The sequence below is a fragment of the Anthonomus grandis genome, chromosome 13 (genome assembly GCF_022605725.1).
Source record: "Anthonomus grandis grandis chromosome 13, icAntGran1.3, whole genome shotgun sequence".
Classification (NCBI taxonomy): domain Eukaryota; kingdom Metazoa; phylum Arthropoda; class Insecta; order Coleoptera; family Curculionidae; genus Anthonomus; species Anthonomus grandis.
In genome coordinates this window covers 3,056,684-3,079,671 of record NC_065558.1, presented here as the reverse complement: position 1 = coordinate 3,079,671, position 22,988 = coordinate 3,056,684, and the positions used below count along the sequence as shown (strand labels likewise).

Genomic DNA, 22,988 nt, shown 5'->3' with positions numbered 1-22,988 from the left:
TCTAAATATTCATTAATCATATTTATTTAAATTATGCATCAAAATTAAGTACATTCTCGGTACTGTAATTTTTTTATTGCTATATATCCATATATATTGTATAGCATTCCAAATTATCTAATGAAATCTGTTAAAAAAAAATTGCTCATTGGTATGATGCTAAAATATGCTTTAAAAGTTAAAATCTTTCAATAGTAACCTCTAGGAAATACAACCGTTTCTCTCAAAAATTATCAATTTAATCAATTGTTATTCCACGTAAATCAATAATTTTCATTACCATAAACAGTTTTTTTAAGTCAAAAGTTAATTTGTTTAAAAGAAGTACACCGTTAATTTTCTGTTTAAAAGAGCTTCCCAGCAATCCATTATCTCATATAAAAAATTAAGTAAGCTTAGGTAAAAATTAGGTAAGTTAGGTTTCACCCCTTTGATGAGATTAAAGATAAATAGATTTAATATTTTTTCAAGAGCGCTAGCGAATTTATTCCACCCTGTATATTTTTCATTTTTCTATATTGAAGGTATTTACATCCAGTGACCTTTTTTCTTAATTTCCGGACATAAAAATTGGATTCAATTCCCTGAACAAATTAATTTTTAAAAATATGTTAATCATATCCACTTTAGTTATGCGTCAAATTAAAATGTAAAAAATAGTCCTTTATTTATTAAAATATTTAAAATGTATTTTTTTTTGTATTAAAAATTATAATTATAACTTTAGAAACTTCGCTATTCAAAGAAAAACACATCTTTGAGGTTAAAGCTTATAAAATTGAATTTAAATTGAAAGTAATTCTCTGCTCACAATAATCCTTTAACGTTGACACCTTTTGATTTTCTAAATAAATTAATCATGTACATTTAAATTATGCCTTAAAATCGCTTAATATTTTTATCGATAACTTTTATCGAATAAAATTGTAAACCCAAATAAGATGTTCAATAAAAATAGGTTTTTGAGTTTTATAATTGGAGATACATTTTTGAGTTTGTTAAAATTGTTTTTTTATAGTCCTACCTTTTTTTCTTTAAAAAATTTAAAAATTTTGATTAACAGATAAAACTTATTTTTTTTAATTAGTCAGAGAAATTCAAAATTTTTTTCTTACACGAAATTATCACTCTTTAATTTTTTATATAATTTTGAGCATATTGCAATTTGATGTGAGATTTGAAAAATTTTAAAATAAATATTTTTTAATTTTTAATAATTTTTTTAAAATTTGTAAAATTTAAGGGAAATTGGACTTTTTTTTACAATCAAGTTATTAATTTTTATAAACATTATATTGGGTAGCAAAAAAATCTTTTTTGTAAAAAACGATTTTTTTTGTTTTTTTTTTTAATTCTAATAAATCCCAAAAATTGCCATAAATCTTCTATTTTTCTACCATGAATGGTAATTATTATTAAAAAACATATTCATTAAGAATTTCACTTTTTTAAACATTTAAACAAATACGACAAATGTGTCTTAAATCTAATCAAATGACCACTTTAAACAAAAATCCTGAATAAATAAAAGAGAAACAACAAAAGAGCATGAATTAAAACTACACATAATTTGTTATAGCCTAAGTCCGCCCCTGTCCCGGTTTCAAGTAACACAAAATCTCAACATCTCTATGCGGTGATTTAGGGTCAATTTGTAAATTATGACCCTAATAAACGCGCCATAATGGATTTTTCCATTCATCCGGGGTCGAAAATTTATGTTCACTACCTCGGTGAAAGATCTTTATTGCTACTGTCCACTCTCGTGGCATTTTTTTTTCGTCTCTTTCTGTCCCTGTGTGTGTATGTATGTGATCGATTACGGTTTTTATTTTTCGTTTGGGTGTTTTTTCAACCTATGAGAGAGAGAGAGAGAAAAAAACACCAAACGTATAAACAAAGACGTATAAACACCGCAATAAAATAAAAGTGATGAATTCCCCAGCACTAAAAAACCTGTAAGACACGGTCGATATGGCATAATAAACTCACAACTGTGCCCATTTGACAGGTACGTATGATGCGCGTTGTTTATGGCGATGTTACCGTAGCCGGAATGCCATGTCGCGACCAGAAATATGTTCGCTATCGATACTATTTCAATTTTTTTGATATCGACATTTATCGACGTCGATAAATCATATTGGCGTGCCGCCACGATATATACGAGAGGCACGGGGTGCCAGAAAAAACAGATTGTTCGCTTACGTTTTATTTATGCTTTATTATAATTTTTTTCGAAAATTTTAAGTGATTTTAATGCATAACTTAAATGTATATGATAATAGCAATAATAGTCCATTAATTAAAAATCATAACTTCAACAATTCTTATAGGATTAACTCGATATTTATATATTGAAAAAACCCGAGAAGCAATTGATCTACATGATGTCATTCATTGTCGGTTGAAACTATTTATGTTCTTGCAATTTGAATTTCACTGCTGGAAATCCCTCAAAAAAAACAACTTTTTTTTTGTTCAACTGAGACTTTCATCAATTTTTTGATCAGAAATAGTTACAAAAAAATATTTCGTCACCATTCACACATTCACAAGAATAAACTTGCAAATTCTCGATTGCAAAAATGTTTTTTTTCGAAATATCTTTAAGACAAGACCTGATGATGAACAATTGAATGTCATTTTCAAAATGCTCGATCCTAAAAATACATATTTATAGAGTGAGAGCTATTGTCAACAAATGACATTTGATAAAAAAACAATCATTATATTAGTGTCTGGAAGTATTAAAAAACTAAACAATTTCAACTTGGGAAAATGACCAGGTATAGGAAAATAAATGCTGATTTAAATAATCTCGTTAACTTTGAGATCTTTCATATTAAAGGTGAATTTGTGGATTTTAATGCATAACATAAATGGATATCAATCAATAAATCCTTGCCATGCTGGATTATAGCAAGGCGTTTTATATACTTAACCATAACGTTTTATTGTTAATTTTTGGCTTTGTAGGCTTTTCTAAAAAATGTATTTAAATAGTACGCATCCGAAAGACCACACTATTATTAAGGGAGTAGCATAGAGCAGTATTCTCAGCTATTCTCTTTATTTAATTTAAACTTGTCAAAATTTAGTTAAATATACAAAAAAAAATATTTTGAACACCATTTTAATGCTGATGATGCTTACCTTCTTTACTCTTTTGACTATTTAAATGATGATTTCAAATTTATAAATGATCAGTCATTTAAATAATGCTTGCAGATGATTACTTATAAGTCTGTAGCAAGGTTGTGTACTAAAAAAACTCGAAAGTTTATCTTTTGGACAATCTAACAATACAAATTAATAATGAGTCTGTTCTTGATCAGGATACATGTAGAAATTTTAGTTTGTGTATTGATACTCACTTAAAATTCGCCTAACACGTAACATCAAGAAGCTGTATTCAATGCTTCAAAATTTGACTCTCTTATTTTATCAGCATTTAAGTTCCAGAACCTTGGTTGGCTTCATATATCATTGCGAACAAATTTACATTAAATTATTTTTTACTACAAGATACTTAAGGCTTCGTATCACTCTATTTGTTTAATAAGGTAATATTTAAAGCTAATATACATTCAGAGGCTATAAAAAATAAACAGATCAGAAATCTCATTAAACGCTCATTTTCCTATAATATTGCGTTTATAGTGAACTGATTTTTACCTATCCACTAATTAACCTCCACTATTATCATTACTATTGTTATTATAAGATAACCATATTTAAAAAAGTAAATTATTTAAAATATTTACCTTATTATTATTAATCCTCCTATATCTCTCTACGAATACAAAACCACATTATAGAAATAATCAAAATTAGATCACTAATGTTAAAAAATATCTTTAACGTTTTAAGGTAAATTTAAACTTTTCTCAAAAAACTAAATTATATATTCTAGAAGTGACTAGAAATATATTAAATTAATAATTTGTAAAATAGGACCTTATTCGAAAACTAGGATTACTTTAATTAGTAATTTAATTTTATAAAGCCAAAGTTTCTATGAAAAATCCTAAAAAAAAGTAAAGAATATAATTCTGTACACCTCTAAAAATGATTTCCTCTAATGCATAACTTAAATGGACGTTTGTAACATATTTTTAAAAATCATTTTATTTAAGAAATTATTAGTTTGTAAGCAGAGTGCTAACTGAATCCCTATGTTTTTTAACCTATTTAACCGAAAACAACTAAACAATACAGCAAAGGAACCATAATTATAACTTCTTCTTCTTTGAGTATTCATCCATTGTCCATCATGGCAATTTAACCCTTTGAAATAGACGTGGACTGTCCAAGGTATTTTCAGTAGTCAGCCCATATATCCACATCTCAAATGCCTTAAACTTTTCTGTGGTGTATTGAGTGAGTGTCCATGGTTCTGCACCATAAAGCAACTATGGCAATTCGTAACAGTAAAGAAATGTTACTTGTTTTTGCTATGTTTAGCGTTAGATCGTATTTTTCACTGGTATCTTTGACACTTGACATTAATTCTTGTAGGCTTTCAAAATTGTCAGCAAATACTATAGTATCTGCCTACCTTATATTGTTCAATTGTTGGCCGTTTACAGATATTTTGAGTACAAATTAAATAATAGGGGTAAGAGGATACACACACTGTCTTCAGGTTCTATTCGTATATTTGCTGTTTGACCCCAATAAAGATTTGCCATTGATTAAGGTCTTGATCACCTAATTTCGGTTTCCTAAGGATCCCTTCTAGTTTTTTTCTAGGTTTCGTCTTTTGTCGATTATGACAATTCCATTGTTGTCCACTAGTTGACCTAAAGTATAATGTCTGTATATTTCTGCAGATTCTCTTACTTTTTTATGTAGGATAAAGAGGTGGTGTTTTTCTTCAAGCATTTTAATTTCACAGCATTTCTTTTCTTAGCTCTGTGAATTAGTTTGTGTTCCTTGCAATTTCTATTTTTCACTTGTCTCTATATCTGATCTTTTATAACCAGTCGTTTCTCCTATTTTCAGACAGTTATGAAAGAACAAATAATTACCAGTATTTTAAATTCATGAAAAATAATCTTTTTTTCCAGGCATTTAAGGTTATTATTTACTTTCAGAAATTCACAGGATAAGAATAATAAAACAACTACTACTGCCTGAAATAAATTAAAAAAATTCTTTTACAGGCAGTTGAAGCCGTTTCTTCCTCTTTGCAGATAATCCAGGAAAGACAAATGATTATACTGCCTTAAATTAATGAGAAATGTTCTTTTTTTAAGGAACAGTAGGTCATTTTCCTCTGTTCCAGGCAATTGTAGTATTTTATTAATATTTTCCTTTGAACCCCTGGCAAAAGTTAAATAAATAGCCTCAGAAGTCTAAAAAAATAAGTTTCCGTTGTTTTGAGGAACGACCAGTACTCATTATCATCTCTTTATCTCCTTGAATGCCTCAAAAAACTAAGAAATAACTGTCTCCTTCAAGAATTTTTTGTGGCATGTTTCTTTCTGTACTTTGGAGATTTTTGTTATGATTTATAAAATGATTTCTTGAATCTGTTGGTCTTGTTGTATATTGTCGCTAATATGTGATTTAATTAGCTTGCACATTTCTGTCTATCGTTTCTTTTTCCTTATTATTTTTATCTTCTGTAATCGCACTTTTATGTTTTGAGAGTTTCCCTGGTAATTATAACTGTAGGTGAAGAAAAATGACTAAAACTGCTATGAGTTATTAAACCAGTTTACAAAGCATCAAAATACACTTTATTAAAATAAATCACATCTAAAATAAAACGAAATTAAAAGTCGAAAGTGGCCAGACCAATTACCAAACAAAATAAATACTCGCGGGTTCGATTATCGCGATGGAGGCAAAACATTCTTAAACGGGCGACACGTTATTCTAATTTCGGTAATGGACATCTATTAGTGACATCTTCCCCGGGTTTATTTGAGATACCACGTCGGACCGCATCAATTTGTCAGGGCCCTAATTAAAATAATTCGAACGACAGAATTTAATCGATCGGGTTTATAGGTACAAAATTGTCCGGAGCCGATGTCCAGTGGCGTAACGAGAACCCTTGAAAAAAATTGAAGAATCCACTGCGCTTTTAGGGATCGAATAACGCGCCTCTGGCTTGTGGCATCTGATCTTTTCGAGGTTTCTAAAACCAACATTATCAAGACCCAATCTCCTTAATCCGATCCACTGTTATTTGTTATTTTACCTGATCTGTCCAATCTAATAGCCTTAATTTGGTGTAATATAAACCCACCTTTACGAATTGTGGGTTCGTTTACACTAGGCTATTCTGACCCATTATATAAAGAACTCAAGACCTCTTAAGTAAGAAGCTAAATTTTTGGTTAATAGTGTAATTTATTAGCTCTATAAAAAAAAATAGAGTTTAAGATGTTCGCATAAAAAGCAAAGTGGGATAATTTGAGTTTTAAGTTTAGGGGTAAACGCACCCAAGTGCTCCCTCGGCATTTTTCAGTCGAGCGATCGTCAGCCTCGGAAACTATTTAAATATTCCCAAAAACTTCACGAGGTGTCCGTTTCAGTTAAGCTGCTCCCTCGACTTCTTCGATTTTTTTGATAAACCCGTCAAAGCAATTGGACGATCCGGCATAAAGATCTTAATCGATTGGCTGCCCTCGCCTTTTCGCTTTCTAGGTCTGCTATAACCACGGATTAACCCGTTTCAATAATCATCGTAAAAAAAATAATATATTAATAGATATAGAGAAAAATTATGCATAACTTAAAAGGTTATGAGTACCATATTCAGAGTTCTTATACTTTTCTCGTCTTTTATGGGGTACAGACATCCTCTAGGTTATGTCAATTTTTTTCATCCTGTGCAAACTCTAGTAAACTTCTACTGACATAATTTTGATTATTGCGTAATTCATCTAAAGTCTTGATCTAGTATATTTGAGGCTCGAACGATCACTCAGCATTTATTACTTTAATTTGACTTTTCATGTGCAAATCGTATTTCATTCCCTCTTCTGCCCAAATCAATATTTTAAATTCGTTTTCTAGTGCCAATGTGAAAAGTCAAAGAGAAATGGTGACACTCTGTCTCACACCTCTTTCTAGTGATATTTTTCTTATCGACGTTGTTTCGTCTATTTTAACAATCATTTTTTATAGATATTTATTAATAGAGTGGTTTTTTTTTTAAATTTTTCCATTATTTAATCCCTTAAATATTGACCAGAATGCTATGGTGTTGAAAACTTTTTTAAAGTCTACGAATCCTAAAGGTAATTGTTCGACAGGTTTAAAGTTTTATTGGTTAATAAGTTTATGTGTGAGAATTTTATGAACAGCTTATATAAAAGGGATAATAGATTAATTGGTTTATAGCGCTTTGTTTTTCGAACTTGTTGGTATTTTGCCTTTAATGATACAATAATTAAATAGTACTTTAAGTAATAGGTCTTCATTTTTAATATTTCTGCGCTTATTCGGACTTCTCCTAAGCAACGACCGTTTTTCATATGTTGTATTTCATGAATAGTGACTTCATGTTTCTTCTTCATTTTGTTTGTTATTTTGGGTGTATTTAACTTAATTTATTTAATTATTAACTAAATTTTGTATATTCAAACTAATAAATTAGTTTTAATTACCTATTTTAAAAAAAATATTTATGATATCAGTTAAATCCAAGGAAATAGTATTATAGTCTTGACAATTTCCTAATTGAATTTTATAGAAAACATAGAGCTCTCATAATTTAAAACAATTTGATGCATAACTTAAATGGATATGATTACCATATTTTTAAAATTTCTTAAACAGTTTCTTAAGCATTTTCAAAAAGGTTCTTTTTTTAATTTTTTAAAATTTCTTCCTATATCTACGTATTGTAGAGACTTGGTTGTCACTACTTATAAATCTTTTTCTAAGCATAAAAAGTAATTTCTTCCAGGCAGTTGAGGTAATTTTTCACTTTTTCTGACAAAATTTACTAAAATGACTACAAATGCTTGAAACAATAAGAAAAAAAATGCAGCCATTTGAGGTCATTTTTAACTTCTGCCAAGCAAAATATTAATAAAATACTGCAACTACCTAGGAAATAGGGAGATAATTTTTTATTAATTTAAGGCTGTGACAATCATTTGCTTTTCCTTTCGTGAATGCCTGAAAAAAGAAAGAAATTGCCTCAACTGCCTGGAAGAGAAAATTCTATAACTTATTCTAGGCAGTTGCAGTTGTTTTATTATTCTTGTCTTGTGAATGCCTAGAAGTAAATAATTTTCTTAAATTCCTGTAATAAAATAATTCTTCAATAATTTAAGTCACTGACAATGATTTGTCATTCGTTCAATGCTTGTAAACAAGAAGAAATGACCTCAACTACCTGGAATTACTTATCTGTGATCAGTTTTTATTACGCAGAGTAACAAATGAATTTTAATTATCAATTAAAAAAAAATATTTGTGATCAGATAAATTCAAAGCAGTGATATCCGTCTTAAAGACTTTTTAGACAAATTTCTTCTTTTAAAATTTTTTAAGATAAATAACTTAATGTCTTTTAGGTTTTTATAGAAAAATATTCCAACATAGAGCTCTGATAATTTAGTACATTTTAATGCATAACTCAAATGGATCTGATTAACATATTTTCAAAATTAATTCATTTTAAAAGTCCTATTGATATATATTTTTCAGAGCAATATAACAAGGTGAAAAGGATTTTTTTTTACTCTATAGAACCCTTAAAATCACTATTAAGGTAAATAAAATATCCAATCAAAGGCGTGATTGGGAATGCCGGACATCGTTTTTTTTTTCAAATTATTTAAGAGATAATTTCTCAATGTTTAAAGGAAAAAACTGGAATGCCTGGAAAAGTGAAAAATGATTATTCTCTTCCAGGCGTTTGAGGTAATTTCTTCCGGTTTCTAGAATTCAAGATAAATTATTATCTACCTAAAATTATTTAAAAGTGATCATTTCCAAGCATATGAAGTCATTTTTTACTGTTTCCAGGCTACCTGACTACCAGACTATCTGAAAACTACTTTAGAGAGTTTTTGGTTTAAGACAGTAAAGTCCTTACCCTGACAACATACAATTTAATTTTTTTTTAGAACATAAAATAACGCCATTTAAATTTTTTAAAACAAAAGTAGATCTTTGGTTAATGCAGGTTTTGTATAATTTAACATGAATGATGGGATTTTTATAGATAATAGTCCAGTATACCGAAAGTCTATTCTTGCGTTATTAAGTCCCTTAAATAGTGACCAAAATTGCTGCCCATATGTTGTATTCCTCGCATCTTTCGATCAATGTTCATCAGATCTGTGAGCGGTCAATAATACTTCTAAATCCTGCTTATTCAACCAAGTTTATAATAATTTTTTTTTTAAATTTAAAGTAACAAATCAATTTTAATTTTAAAGTCCAAAGAAGAGGTACACGTCTTGACAACTTTTTAGACAAATTTCTACTTTAAAATATTCTCTTTCAGGAATTTATAGATAAATATTCCAATATAGATGTTTGACAATTTAGTACATTTCGATGCATAACTTAAATGGACATGAATAACATATTTTCAAAATTAAAGAAACTCTTGTAAAAATAAGATTAAATTGGACTAAAAGGGAACTAAAATGGCTACAAATGTCGGAAATAAAAATAATTGTGCTTAAGGCACAACACTATTCTAGAGAGCTTTTGGTTTAAGACAGTAAAGTACTTACACTTATTTTTTTTAAATTTAAAATTACGCAATTTAAGTCTGTTAAAGAAAAAGTAGATTTTACGTAAAAAAATACATTGTTAGAAGTAGTCACAAAGTGTTGTTAAAGATGTTACTGTTAGGTGATAAAGTTTTAAATGTTTTTTTTTTGTTTGTACTGATCTCAGCTTTGTATAAAGAATAATACATGCAATTCTCATTTTTTTGTAGGTTTATCATTCATTCAACTGTATAGTTTAAATTGAGTGTAAACTACTACTGCCAGTACTTACATTCTTTTAGAAAATTGTAAATATTTATGCTTATTTGTAGTTATATTGGTGTTTAGTTTTAAATAAATAATTAAATTTAATTCATGATAATTTTAGCTCCTGAGTTTCATCAAAACTGATTTTTTTTGTTTCTTAGCATTTTCTCAAGCCTTAATATGCACTTCGGAAAAACTCTCTAATTTGAACAATAAACAATATATTTTTAAAATATGGGGACTATAATCTACTTATTCTGATATTTCACAGTTTAATACTAATTTATTTTTTGGATTATTTTAGATTAAAAATAAAAGTGCAATAAAATTAATTAAGCGGAATAACTAACTTGGTGCAAATAAATATAATAACAATTAACTGACTTAAAAAAGTCCGGTCCTGACAACACCATATACATTTATATTCAGGATCTCTCCGTAAGCCACCAAAGAAGAAATTCCGAACAGGAACCCCTGCGGTGAGGGGCCCACGCGCACCAGAGTGTCAGCTCATTGGGGCCCCATTAGCTGACCATTTATTATTTTTGTTTATGGACCTTTCAATACCTCAGAGTGTCTCACCTTCATCGTTTTTCAAACAGTAAAAACTACAAGAAAAAAAAATAAATAATAAAAAATCGCCCGTTGAAAGGTCGAGAGGTAGTTTGTTGATCGCCACCCGCATTGAACTCGGGCATGGGAAAAAATCGATAATTAATGATACAAATTACGCAACTGTCCCGGTTGTGATCAACTGAGTGCCTCTATTATATTCCTGTCCCCTATTTTAAATAATGAATAGGGAGGAAAAGAGCGTATTGTTATGCAAATGTGACATGTAATCCTCGTTTTATGAAGTTGTAGCGACAAGATGTTATTGACATGTAAACATGGTGTTAATGGTGTATTAAATATGTTCAATGAGGCTAAGTGCCTTGGCTCTTAAGCATTTTTTTATGTTTTTTCCTGTAGGGCAATTCTTGAAATATGTCGGATTTTAGAGTCAAAAGACAAAATAGAAGGATGTGATCTTTTATAACCAGTCTTTTCTCCTATTTTCAGACAGTTATAAAAGGACAAATAATTACCACTATTTTAAATTCATAAAAAATCTTCTTTTTTCCAGGCATTTAAGGTTATTATTGACTTCCAGAAATTCACAGGATAAGAATAATAAGACAACTACTACTGCCTGAAAAAAAAATTGTTAAAAAATCTTTTACAGGCAGTTGAAGCAGTTTCTTCCTCTTTGCAGATAATCCAGGAAAGACAAATGATTATACTGCCTTAAATTAATGAGAAATGTTCTTTTTTTAAGGAACAGTAGGTCATTTTTCTCTGTTCCAGGCAATTGTAGTGTTTTATTAATATTTTGCTTTGAACCCCTGACAAAAGTTAAAAAAATAGCATCAGAAGTCTAAAAAAATAAGTTTCCGTTTTCTTTATCTCCTTGAATACCTTAAAAAAGTAAGAAATAACTTCAAATGACTGAATTTGTTTTCTCAATAATTTTTTTTTGGGCTTTTATTAAAGAAGTTGAAATTGAGTTACAGGTAGAGCACCATATCAGCAACCCATAATTTAACACAGATTTCAGGAGAACTTCAATACCTTAATTACATGAGATATATAGCCACTAATTTCCATTAATCATAATAAAAATCATACTATATGGAATAAAATCCAGACGAAATTTTTAAATTTTTTTTACATGGGAATTAAGTACAGTTCGATAAATGCGAAACGATATAATTTTTTTACAGGATAATGTCTACTAATAAAGGTATAAAAGTCTTTGGAAATTGGTAGGGGATCCGAAAAAGCAACAAATGACTATTGAGAAACTTAAGGGTCAAGAAAATCAAGAGATATTTAAAATGAAAGCTTGGCAAAATTAAAAACTAAATCAATATATGAAAGCACATTATTATGGATGGATCTTCTAAAATCAGTAAAATCTCATTCTTAAGTTTTATTTTATGGCAAGTTAAAAAAACTCTTTAAGACAAAAGAAATTAAGCAGACTTGGAGGGATCTTTGTGGCATAAAATTCTACGTCCAATTCAGAAAAAATCGCTAAATTCACAAAAAAAAATTAAATCCGATAAAAAAAATTACAACAGATTTTTTATCCGTATTTTTTTTTCTAATTTATGTAATTATGTTTTAAGACTTCTTACTAAATCATTTAAAATTTGAATGAAATTTACATTTTCTTATACTCAGTTTCTCAGTTATAGTAAATAGAATCAGTGACTTGAAGAAATAACAAATATTGCAGACAACGTGTATCGGTATCCATTTAAGTTATGCATAATAACTCACCAGCAAGGTTTAATTTTGTCATGTCAAAGCATGAACACAAGCAGCCTATGTAACGCTTTACAATGCAAATAAATTATTAAAAGCTACAAGGCCCTAATAATCCCATACAAATTTCAACTGAAAAATAAATAATTCCCCAAATCAAAACCGTTAAACTCAGTTCTTTGACATGAAACTTAACTCCTCCATTCGAAACCTACATAATTATTTTATTGCCCGTTATGGACTGACAGTAACTGTGTAGCTAATTTGACACTTAGGCTACTGTTTCCATTGTCGAAACTCCTGAATAACCCAGTGGGGCCATAAATCTGGTCTGTGTCTTAATAAACAATAATCTGTCATCCGAGAAAGAGAAAAAGTGAAGGAATATTGTAGAAAACATGTATCGTATCCATTTAAGTTATGCGTCACTTAATCAAGTTAAAGCATTAACACGATAAGCTGATTTAATAATTTCTAAAATGAGAACCATTAAAATTAGTTCTTTGGCATAAATCGGTTCGATCTTTCAATAAACAATAATCTTTGTTTAACTTGAAAAGATGAAATTAGATTTTCTACGTAGTGTTGATTGCTACAGATGAGTTTTTAGTCATCGTCTAGGATTCTTGGGACTGAAGTGGGTTTTAATGTCAAAAATGTGTGTTGAAAGATTTATTTTTTGGCTACGATTTTCCATTTCTCAGTTAAATTCTGAATTACCTTGTAATATAATTTTTTTCATGATGAAAAAGTCTAAGACGATAAAGGAGATAAAAAAGGAGACCCTACAAAAAAAAATTGAATCATTAATTTGGGTCAAAAGAAACAGAGAAAATCTTTGAAATTAAAGGATTGTATGAAAAAAAAGTAAATTAATTCAAGGAAAATAAATATTCAGGTATGAAAATCTTGTTAAAAAATTGGTGCTGCTTAAAAAGTCCAATAATTTCGAAACTTTAACTTGAACTAATTTGAAACCATTACCTTATTTCAAGAAATTATTATTCTTTCGAATATTTTGCTTTTTATTTCATGAGAATAGTCCAAATTATTTTTGAGCTATTAAATTTTGAATTGGATAGTTGCATTAAAGTTAGAACCTTGTTCTTGGTTACCACTGATTTAAAACTTCAACTTGGACTAATTTGAACTTTTACTGATTTTCAAGGAAATACGTTATTAAATATTATGCTTTTCGTTTCAACAGTCTAAACATTTTTTGAGCTATTGGATTTTGAAGTGAATGGTCACCATAAAACACTGCTTAAAATCTTGGTTACCACAGTTAATAAAATTCAATGTTTCTAAAACTTTTTGAACTAATTTAAACCCATAACAAAATGTCGAGCAAAAAAATTTCTTCTTTAATCTATGTAGTTTCTTAGAAATATTTATAGTTGTTTAAAATTATATTTTCCACCCAAAATCTAATTAAAATTTAAATGATCTCCTTGATTATATTAAGTAGAAGTCTTAAAAAGTGAACGTGTGTCGTATCTATTTAAGTTATGCATATAATTTACTATAAAAGCTAAATTTACACCACAAGCACCACCAATTTAACATATTAAAGCGTGAGCAGCCTATTTTGGGCTCTTCATAATACAAATCTATCGAACACCATAATTTCAACTGAGAAACGAATAATTCCCAAAATCTTGGGACTGAGACAAATAATTATTTTATTGACAGCAACAGTGTAGCCAATTTGACATTTAGGCTACTGTTTCCATTGTGGCAGCTCCTAAATAAGGCCCATCGAGGCCATAAATCTATTCTGTGTCTAAATTACCAATAATCTTTTATTTTGAGAAGAAAAAACAAAAAAATATTGTAGAAAATGTGTATCATATCCATTTAAGTTATGCATATGACTACAGAAGAGCTGCATTGTTTTTTAACGATCGTCTAGGATTTTTGTGAGTGAAATTAGCTTTAATGTCAAAAATGTTTGGAAGAGGGGCCATTTTTCAGCCTGAATAATTTTTCGTTTTAAATTTACATCCTGAATCGCCTTAAAAAGTAAATTTTCTTCCAAAATGGTAACCACTATAGATGAACATCATCCTTTTATTGTGATCGCTTTAAAATACATTATTCATTTATAGTTCATAATAAAAGAGATAGAAGAAAATCTAAGGAATTAAATGACAAAAATTGGATATATTTGCGAAAAAATTCTAGCACAATAAAAAACACCAAAATAATCTCGTCAATTCAAGTAAAGCCACTGCTTAAAAAGTCCAATATTTCTAAAACTTTCACTTAAGCTTAAACTTATTTGAACCCTTAACAAAGTTTCAAAGACCTAATTTTCTGAATAGTTTTCTTCTTTATTCTATTTAGTTTTTCAGAAATATTTACAATTAAAATTACATTTCAAGTCAATATTTAATTGTAATTTATACTCCTTGAAATTCAGCTCCGTGATTATAGTAAGAAGAATCAGTGCTGAAAAAGTAAGAAAATATTGTAGAAATTGCGCATCGTATCCATTTAAGTTATGCACATAATTTACTATAAAATCTGAATTTTTACGACAAGTACTATCATCGTGTTAAAGCATCAATCTGGTACTTCACCATACAAATCTATTAACCTTAATAATTTTAACTGAGAAAAGAATAATTCCCAAAATCAGAACCGTTAAAATCAGTTCCTGGACTGAGACAAATAATTATTTTATTGACAGTTACGAATTGACAGCAACGGTGTAGCTAATTTGACGTTTAGGCTACTGTTTCCTTTGTGGCAGCTCCTCAATAAGGCCCAGTGGGGCCATAAATCTGTTCCGTCACAGAATAAACGATACATTTTTCATCTCGAGGGGCTCTAAAACGATCATAGGTACGATTAAAGCGAAACGCTATATATATATGAATTTGAAAGCTGTATAATAGAAGAATAAACCCCCACGGGTTGTAAAAGTTAATATACCAAAAATGATGTTTAAATTGCAGCTGCACCTGGTAATTTTTATTCGAGTCAAGCTCTACCCATTGAGAACACATTTAATATGTTCAATTACATTCACATCGCTCATCTCCCTGTTATATATGAATAAAAAAAAGAGAGAGAACGCCCACTGGCATGAATGAACTTTGACAAGTGACAAGCGGATCAATGGGGGTTGTACAGTAACGTGAAACCAAAGAAAATATTTTGCAAAGGTTTTTGGGGCGTTAAGGATGACTCCCTGGGGACTAATTGGGCTCTTCGATTCCTTAGGTGGGACAGGATGATGTTTTTTTTTTTTGGTAAAAAAAGAATTCTGTTAAATTCTCCTGCCCACTTAAACGAAATAACCACGTCCACCATCCGTTATGTTGCCGTCAATAGATGCAAAACACAAGGCACGTCATTATAAATGACAAACTGAGAATAGGGAGCATCTGGACCAGCGAAACCCTTGCTTTTGTAAGCGGGGGGTTTTTTAGGGAGCCCTACAGGAGTGCATCCGGATGTCGAAAAAATCCCTTTTATTTAAATTAGTTTGGCCCACTTAGGGAGATCAAAGGGACAGTCTTATAGAGGTCGGACATAATGTGAATTTGTATCAAAGGGAACTAATAATTTATAAATGCTAACACAGACTAAAGAATTTTTACATTTTTAGACACATTGGCAATATCATTGGCATTGATTTTTTATGTAAATTTTATTATTGCTTACGATTTCTGCTTGTATAGGAACTTTTATTATAGTAGGGCATCAATAGTATTATCAACGTTGCCAACCTATTAGTATAATAAATACGCATCCTTAGTCGCTTTTTTATAAACCCTTGAAAATAATTGACATCTGGGCTACATTGTATTTTATTTATTCTTTTAATCAATTTTACAAGAATTTAATTACAAAATTTGTATTAGGTATTATAAATAATAAACTACAAGTAAAATACCAAATACCACTAATAAATTAATTAGTTTATTTATATTAGAGGTTTCTGACAAATATGTCAAAAATTAAACGCCTGCGTTACTGAAAAACTAATTTTTTTATTTATACATATTTAACTCCCTCTAGTGTATATTTAACTTAATATTTCCAAACTAAAATAATTAAATTATTAGAAACAGTCTAAGACATAAATTAAAGATTTTTGTAATTTTAAAGATGTATTTTTAAAGAAAATATAACTACTGCATTACTTTTTACCTATCATGACATTGCATAACATTGATACTCTACTAATAATTTAAAATACACTGTTCAAATTAATTGAAAACATAAAAATCTTGTTGTTTTTCCAAAAACTTAGCAATTAATTATATTTAAATTAGATTATATTATAGTATTTAAATTAATTATATTTTAATAGGAATAGTTGGTCATATAAGCCTAAATAGATAAAAAAAAACTAGGGGACACTAAAGTAACGCAAGGGAAAAAGAAGATAAAATAATAATTCTTAGACTAGAAATTCAAAAAAAAAATAAAAACCAAAGCAAGTTCCTGAAATAAAACTTTAACTGTAGGTTAAAGTTTTATTTTAAGGTCAGATAGAAAGTATATCAGTTTTTACTTTAAATATTTAAATATTTGTCCCTATTTAATTTTCAGTCTTTTATAATAATCACAGATATTTAAATGACATGAGATAAACAAAAAAGAAAATATCTTGTCGTAAACATTCAAGGGTGAAATATGTAAAGGTACTACATTTGTAGGAATAGTTATGGACATCTCCTGAATATCGTTTTTTTCGAAAAAAAGAAAAAAAGAACAGTAGAAACGAACTACTTAACACTTTTATCAAAACCTGGCAGAGTTATTTAATTTTTTCCACATACATTAAAATATTTTTAATGCTTTAAAGACTATATTTGCTTTATTTGGGATATTTTTAGGCATCCTACAAACTGCTCCAACAAACGTATACACATTTTTTTTTACCACTTTCTGACCTTTAAACCCATCTGACACCCATGAATCCGTGATGATCATTAGGACATGGTACTTCACGTATCAAATGGATTCAACTATTTAAGAAAAGTAAAATTTTAAGATGATTCAAGGCGTGCCTAGACCATGAAATGCGGTAGAATCCAAAAAAAATCACTTTTTACCCATTTTCTGACCTATAAATCCACCTGAGATCCATCAATCCGTGATGATCATTAGGAAATGGTACTTCACGTATCAAATGGGTTCAAATATTGAAGAAAAGTAAAATTTTAAGATGATTCATGGCGTGCCTAGACCATGAAATGCGGTAGAATCCAAAAAAAATCACTTTTTACCCACTTTCTGACCTATAAATCCACCTGAGATCCATCAATCCGTGATGATCATTAGGAAATGGTACTTCACGTATCAAATGGGTTCAACTATTTAAGAAAAGTAAAATTTTAAGATGATTCAAGGCGAGCCTAGACCATGAAATGCGGTAAAATCCAAAAAAAATCACTTTTTACCCACTTTCTGACCTATAAATCCACCTGAGACCCATGAACCCGTGATGATCATTAGGAAATGCTACTTCACGTATCAAATAGATTCAACTATTTGAATAAAGTAAAATTTTAAGATGATTCAAGGCGTGCCTAGACCATGAAATGCGGTAGAATCCAAAATAAATAACTTTTTACCCACTTTCTGACCTATAAATCCACCTGAGACTCATGAATCCGTGATGATCATTAGGAAATGGTACTTCACGTCTCAAATGGGTTCAACTATTTAAGAAAAGTAAAATTTTAAGATGATTCAAGGCTTGCCTAGACCATGAAATGCGGTAGAATCCAAAAAAAACAATAACTTTTTACCCACTTTCTGACCTATAAATCCACCTGAGATCCATGAATCCGTGATGATCATTAGGAAATGGTACTTCACGTATCAAATAGGTTCAACTATTTAAGAAAAGTAAAATTTTAAGATGATTCAAGGCGTGCCTAGACCATGAAATGCGGTAGAATCCAAAAAAAATCACTTTTTACCCACTTTCTGACCTATAAATCTACCTGAGACCCATGAATCCGTGATGATCATTAGGAAATGGTACTTCACGTATCAAATGGGTTCAACTATTTAAGAAAAGTAAAATTTTAAGATGATTCAAGGCGAGCCTAGACCATGAAATGCGGTAGAATCCAAAAAAAATCACTTTTTACCCACTTTCTGACCTATAAATCTACCTGAGACCCATGAATCCGTGATGATCATTAGGAAATGGTACTTCACGTATCAAATGGGTTCAACTATTTAAGAAAAGTAAAATGTTAAGATGATTCAAGGCGTGCCTAGACCATGAAATGCGGTAGAATCCAAAAAAAATCACTTTTTACCCACTTTCTGACCTATAAATCCACCTGAGACCCATGAATCCGTGATGATCATTAGGAAATGGTACTTCACGTATCAAATGGGTTCAACTATTTAAGAAAAGTAAAATTTTAAGATAATTCAAGGCGAGCCTAGACCATGAAATGCGGTAGAATCCAAAAAAAATCACTTTTTACCCACTTTCTGACCTATAAACACATCTGAGGCCCATGAATCCGTGATGATCATTAGAAAATGTTACTTCTCATCTCAAATGGGTTCAACTATTTGAGAAAAGTAAATTTTTAAGATGATTGAAGGCGTGCCTAGACCATGAAATGCGGTAGAATCCAAAAAAAATCACTTTTTACCCACTTTCTGACCTATAAATCTACCTGAGACCCATGAATCCGTGATGATCATTAGGAAATGGTACTTCACGTATCAAATGGGTTCAACTATTTAAGAAAAGTAAAATGTTAAGATGATTCAAGGCGTGCCTAGACCATGAAATGCGGTAGAATCCAAAAAAAATCACTTTTTACCCACTTTCTGACCTATAAATCCACCTGAGACCCATGAATCCGTGATGATCATTAGGAAATGGTACTTCACGTATCAAATGGGTTCAACTATTTAAGAAAAGTAAAATTTTAAGATGATTCAAGGCGAGCCTAGACCATGAAATGCGGTAGAATCCAAAAAAAATCACTTTTTACCCACTTTCTGACCTATAAACACATCTGAGGCCCATGAATCCGTGATGATCATTAGAAAATGTTACTTCTCATCTCAAATGGGTTCAACTATTTGAGAAAAGTAAATTTTTAAGATGATTGAAGGCGTGCCTAGACCATGAAATGCGGTAGAATCCAAAAAAAATCACTTTTTACCCACTTTCTGACCTATAAATCCACCTGAGACCCATGAATCTGTGATGATCATTAGGAAATGGTACTTCACGTATCAAATGGGTTCAACTATTTAAGAAAAGTAAAATGTTAAGATGATTCAAGGCGTGCCTAGACCATGAAATGCGGTAGAATCCAAAAAAAATCACTTTTTACCCACTTTCTGACCTATAAATCCACCTGAGACCCATGAATCCGTGATGATCATTAGGAAATGGTACTTCACGTATCAAATGGGTTCAACTATTTAAGAAAAGTAAAATTTTAAGATGATTCAAGGCGAGCCTAGACCATGAAATGCGGTAGAATCCAAAAAAAATCACTTTTTACCCACTTTCTGACCTATAAATCCACCTGAGACCCATGAATCCGTGATGATCATTAGGAAATGGTACTCCACGTATCAAATGGGTTCAACTATTTAAGAAAAGTAAAATTTTAAGATGATTCAAGGCGAGCCTAGACCATGAAATGCGGTAGAATCCAAAAAAAATCACTTTTTACCCACTTTCTGACCTATAAACACATCTGAGGCCCATGAATCCGTGATGATCATTAGAAAATGTTACTTCTCATCTCAAATGGGTTCAACTATTTGAGAAAAGTAAATTTTTAAGATGATTGAAGGCGTGCCTAGACCATGAAATGCGGTAGAATCCAAAAAAAATCACTTTTTACCCACTTTCTGACCTATAAATCCACCTGAGACCCATGAATCTGTGATGATCATTAGGAAATGGTACTTCACGTATCAAATGGGTTCAACTATTTAAGAAAAGTAAAATTTTAAGATGATTCAAGGCGTGCCTAGACCATGAAATGCGGTAGAATCCAAAAAAATCACTTTTTACCCATTTTCTGACCTATAAATCCACCTGAGATCCATGAATCCGTGATGATCATTAGGAAATGATACTTCACGTATCAAATGGATTCAACTATTTCAGAAAAGGAAAATTTTAAGATGATTCAAGGCGAGCCTAGACCATGAAATGCGGTAGAATCCAAAAAAAATAACTTTTTACCCACTTTCTGACCTATAAATTCACCTGAGACCCATGAATCTGTGATGATCATTAGGAAATGCTACTTCACGTATCAAATGGATTCAACTATTTAAGAAAAGTAAATTTTTAAGATGATTGAAGGCGTGCCTAGATCATGAAATGCGGTAGAATCCAAAAAAAAACACTTTTTACCCACTTTCTGACCTATAAACACATCTGAGGCCCATGAATCCGTGATGATCATTAGAAAATGTTACTTCTCATCTCAAATGGGTTCAACTATTTGAGAAAAGTAAATTTTTAAGATGATTGAAGGCGTGCCTAGACCATGAAATGCGGTAGAATCCAAAAAAAATCACTTTTTACCCACTTTCTGACCTATAAATCTACCTGAGACCCATGAATCCGTGATGATCATTAGGAAATGGTACTTCACGTATCAAATGGGTTCAACTATTTAAGAAAAGTAAAATGTTAAGATGATTCAAGGCGTGCCTAGACCATGAAATGCGGTAGAATCCAAAAAAAATCACTTTTTACCCACTTTCTGACCTATAAATCCACCTGAGACCCATGAATCCGTGATGATCATTAGGAAATGGTACTTCACGTATCAAATGGGTTCAACTATTTAAGAAAAGTAAAATTTTAAGATGATTCAAGGCGAGCCTAGACCATGAAATGCGGTAGAATCCAAAAAAAATCACTTTTTACCCACTTTCTGACCTATAAACACATCTGAGGCCCATGAATCCGTGATGATCATTAGAAAATGTTACTTCTCATCTCAAATGGGTTCAACTATTTGAGAAAAGTAAATTTTTAAGATGATTGAAGGCGTGCCTAGACCATGAAATGCGGTAGAATCCAAAAAAAATCACTTTTTACCCACTTTCTGACCTATAAATCCACCTGAGACCCATGAATCTGTGATGATCATTAGGAAATGGTACTTCACGTATCAAATGGGTTCAACTATTTAAGAAAAGTAAAATGTTAAGATGATTCAAGGCGTGCCTAGACCATGAAATGCGGTAGAATCCAAAAAAAATCACTTTTTACCCACTTTCTGACCTATAAATCCACCTGAGACCCATGAATCCGTGATGATCATTAGGAAATGGTACTTCACGTATCAAATGGGTTCAACTATTTAAGAAAAGTAAAATTTTAAGATGATTCAAGGCGAGCCTAGACCATGAAATGCGGTAGAATCCAAAAAAAATCACTTTTTACCCACTTTCTGACCTATAAATCCACCTGAGACCCATGAATCCGTGATGATCATTAGGAAATGGTACTCCACGTATCAAATGGGTTCAACTATTTAAGAAAAGTAAAATTTTAAGATGATTCAAGGCGAGCCTAGACCATGAAATGCGGTAGAATCCAAAAAAAATCACTTTTTACCCACTTTCTGACCTATAAACACATCTGAGGCCCATGAATCCGTGATGATCATTAGAAAATGTTACTTCTCATCTCAAATGGGTTCAACTATTTGAGAAAAGTAAATTTTTAAGATGATTGAAGGCGTGCCTAGACCATGAAATGCGGTAGAATCCAAAAAAAATCACTTTTTACCCACTTTCTGACCTATAAATCCACCTGAGACCCATGAATCTGTGATGATCATTAGGAAATGGTACTTCACGTATCAAATGGGTTCAACTATTTAAGAAAAGTAAAATTTTAAGATGATTCAAGGCGTGCCTAGACCATGAAATGCGGTAGAATCCAAAAAAATCACTTTTTACCCATTTTCTGACCTATAAATCCACCTGAGATCCATGAATCCGTGATGATCATTAGGAAATGATACTTCACGTATCAAATGGATTCAACTATTTCAGAAAAGGAAAATTTTAAGATGATTCAAGGCGAGCCTAGACCATGAAATGCGGTAGAATCCAAAAAAAATAACTTTTTACCCACTTTCTGACCTATAAATTCACCTGAGACCCATGAATCTGTGATGATCATTAGGAAATGCTACTTCACGTATCAAATGGATTCAACTATTTAAGAAAAGTAAATTTTTAAGATGATTGAAGGCGTGCCTAGATCATGAAATGCGGTAGAATCCAAAAAAAAACACTTTTTACCCACTTTCTGACCTATAAACACATCTGAGGCCCATGAATCCGTGATGATCATTAGAAAATGTTACTTCTCATCTCAAATGGGTTCAACTATTTGAGAAAAGTAAATTTTTAAGATGATTGAAGGCGTGCCTAGACCATGAAATGCGGTAGAATCCAAAAAAAATCACTTTTTACCCACTTTCTGACCTATAAATCTACCTGAGACCCATGAATCCGTGATAATCATTAGGAAATGGTACTTCACGTATCAAATGGGTTCAACTATTTAAGAAAAGTAAAATTTTAAGATGATTCAAGGCGTGCCTACACCATGAAATGCGGTAGAATCCAAAAAAAAATCACTTTCTACCCACTTTCTGACCTATAAATCCACCTGAGACCCATGAATCCGTGATGATCATTAGGAAATGGTACTTTACG

General features: G+C 30.6%; 1 protein-coding gene across 1 annotated transcript in view; it reads left to right on the top strand.

Moving 5' to 3' along the window:
- LOC126743587 (protein Wnt-1) overlaps nt 1–22,988 on the top strand; it is a 59,064-nt gene that overhangs the window by 11,385 nt on the left and 24,691 nt on the right. The gene's annotated exons all lie outside the window — the stretch shown is intronic.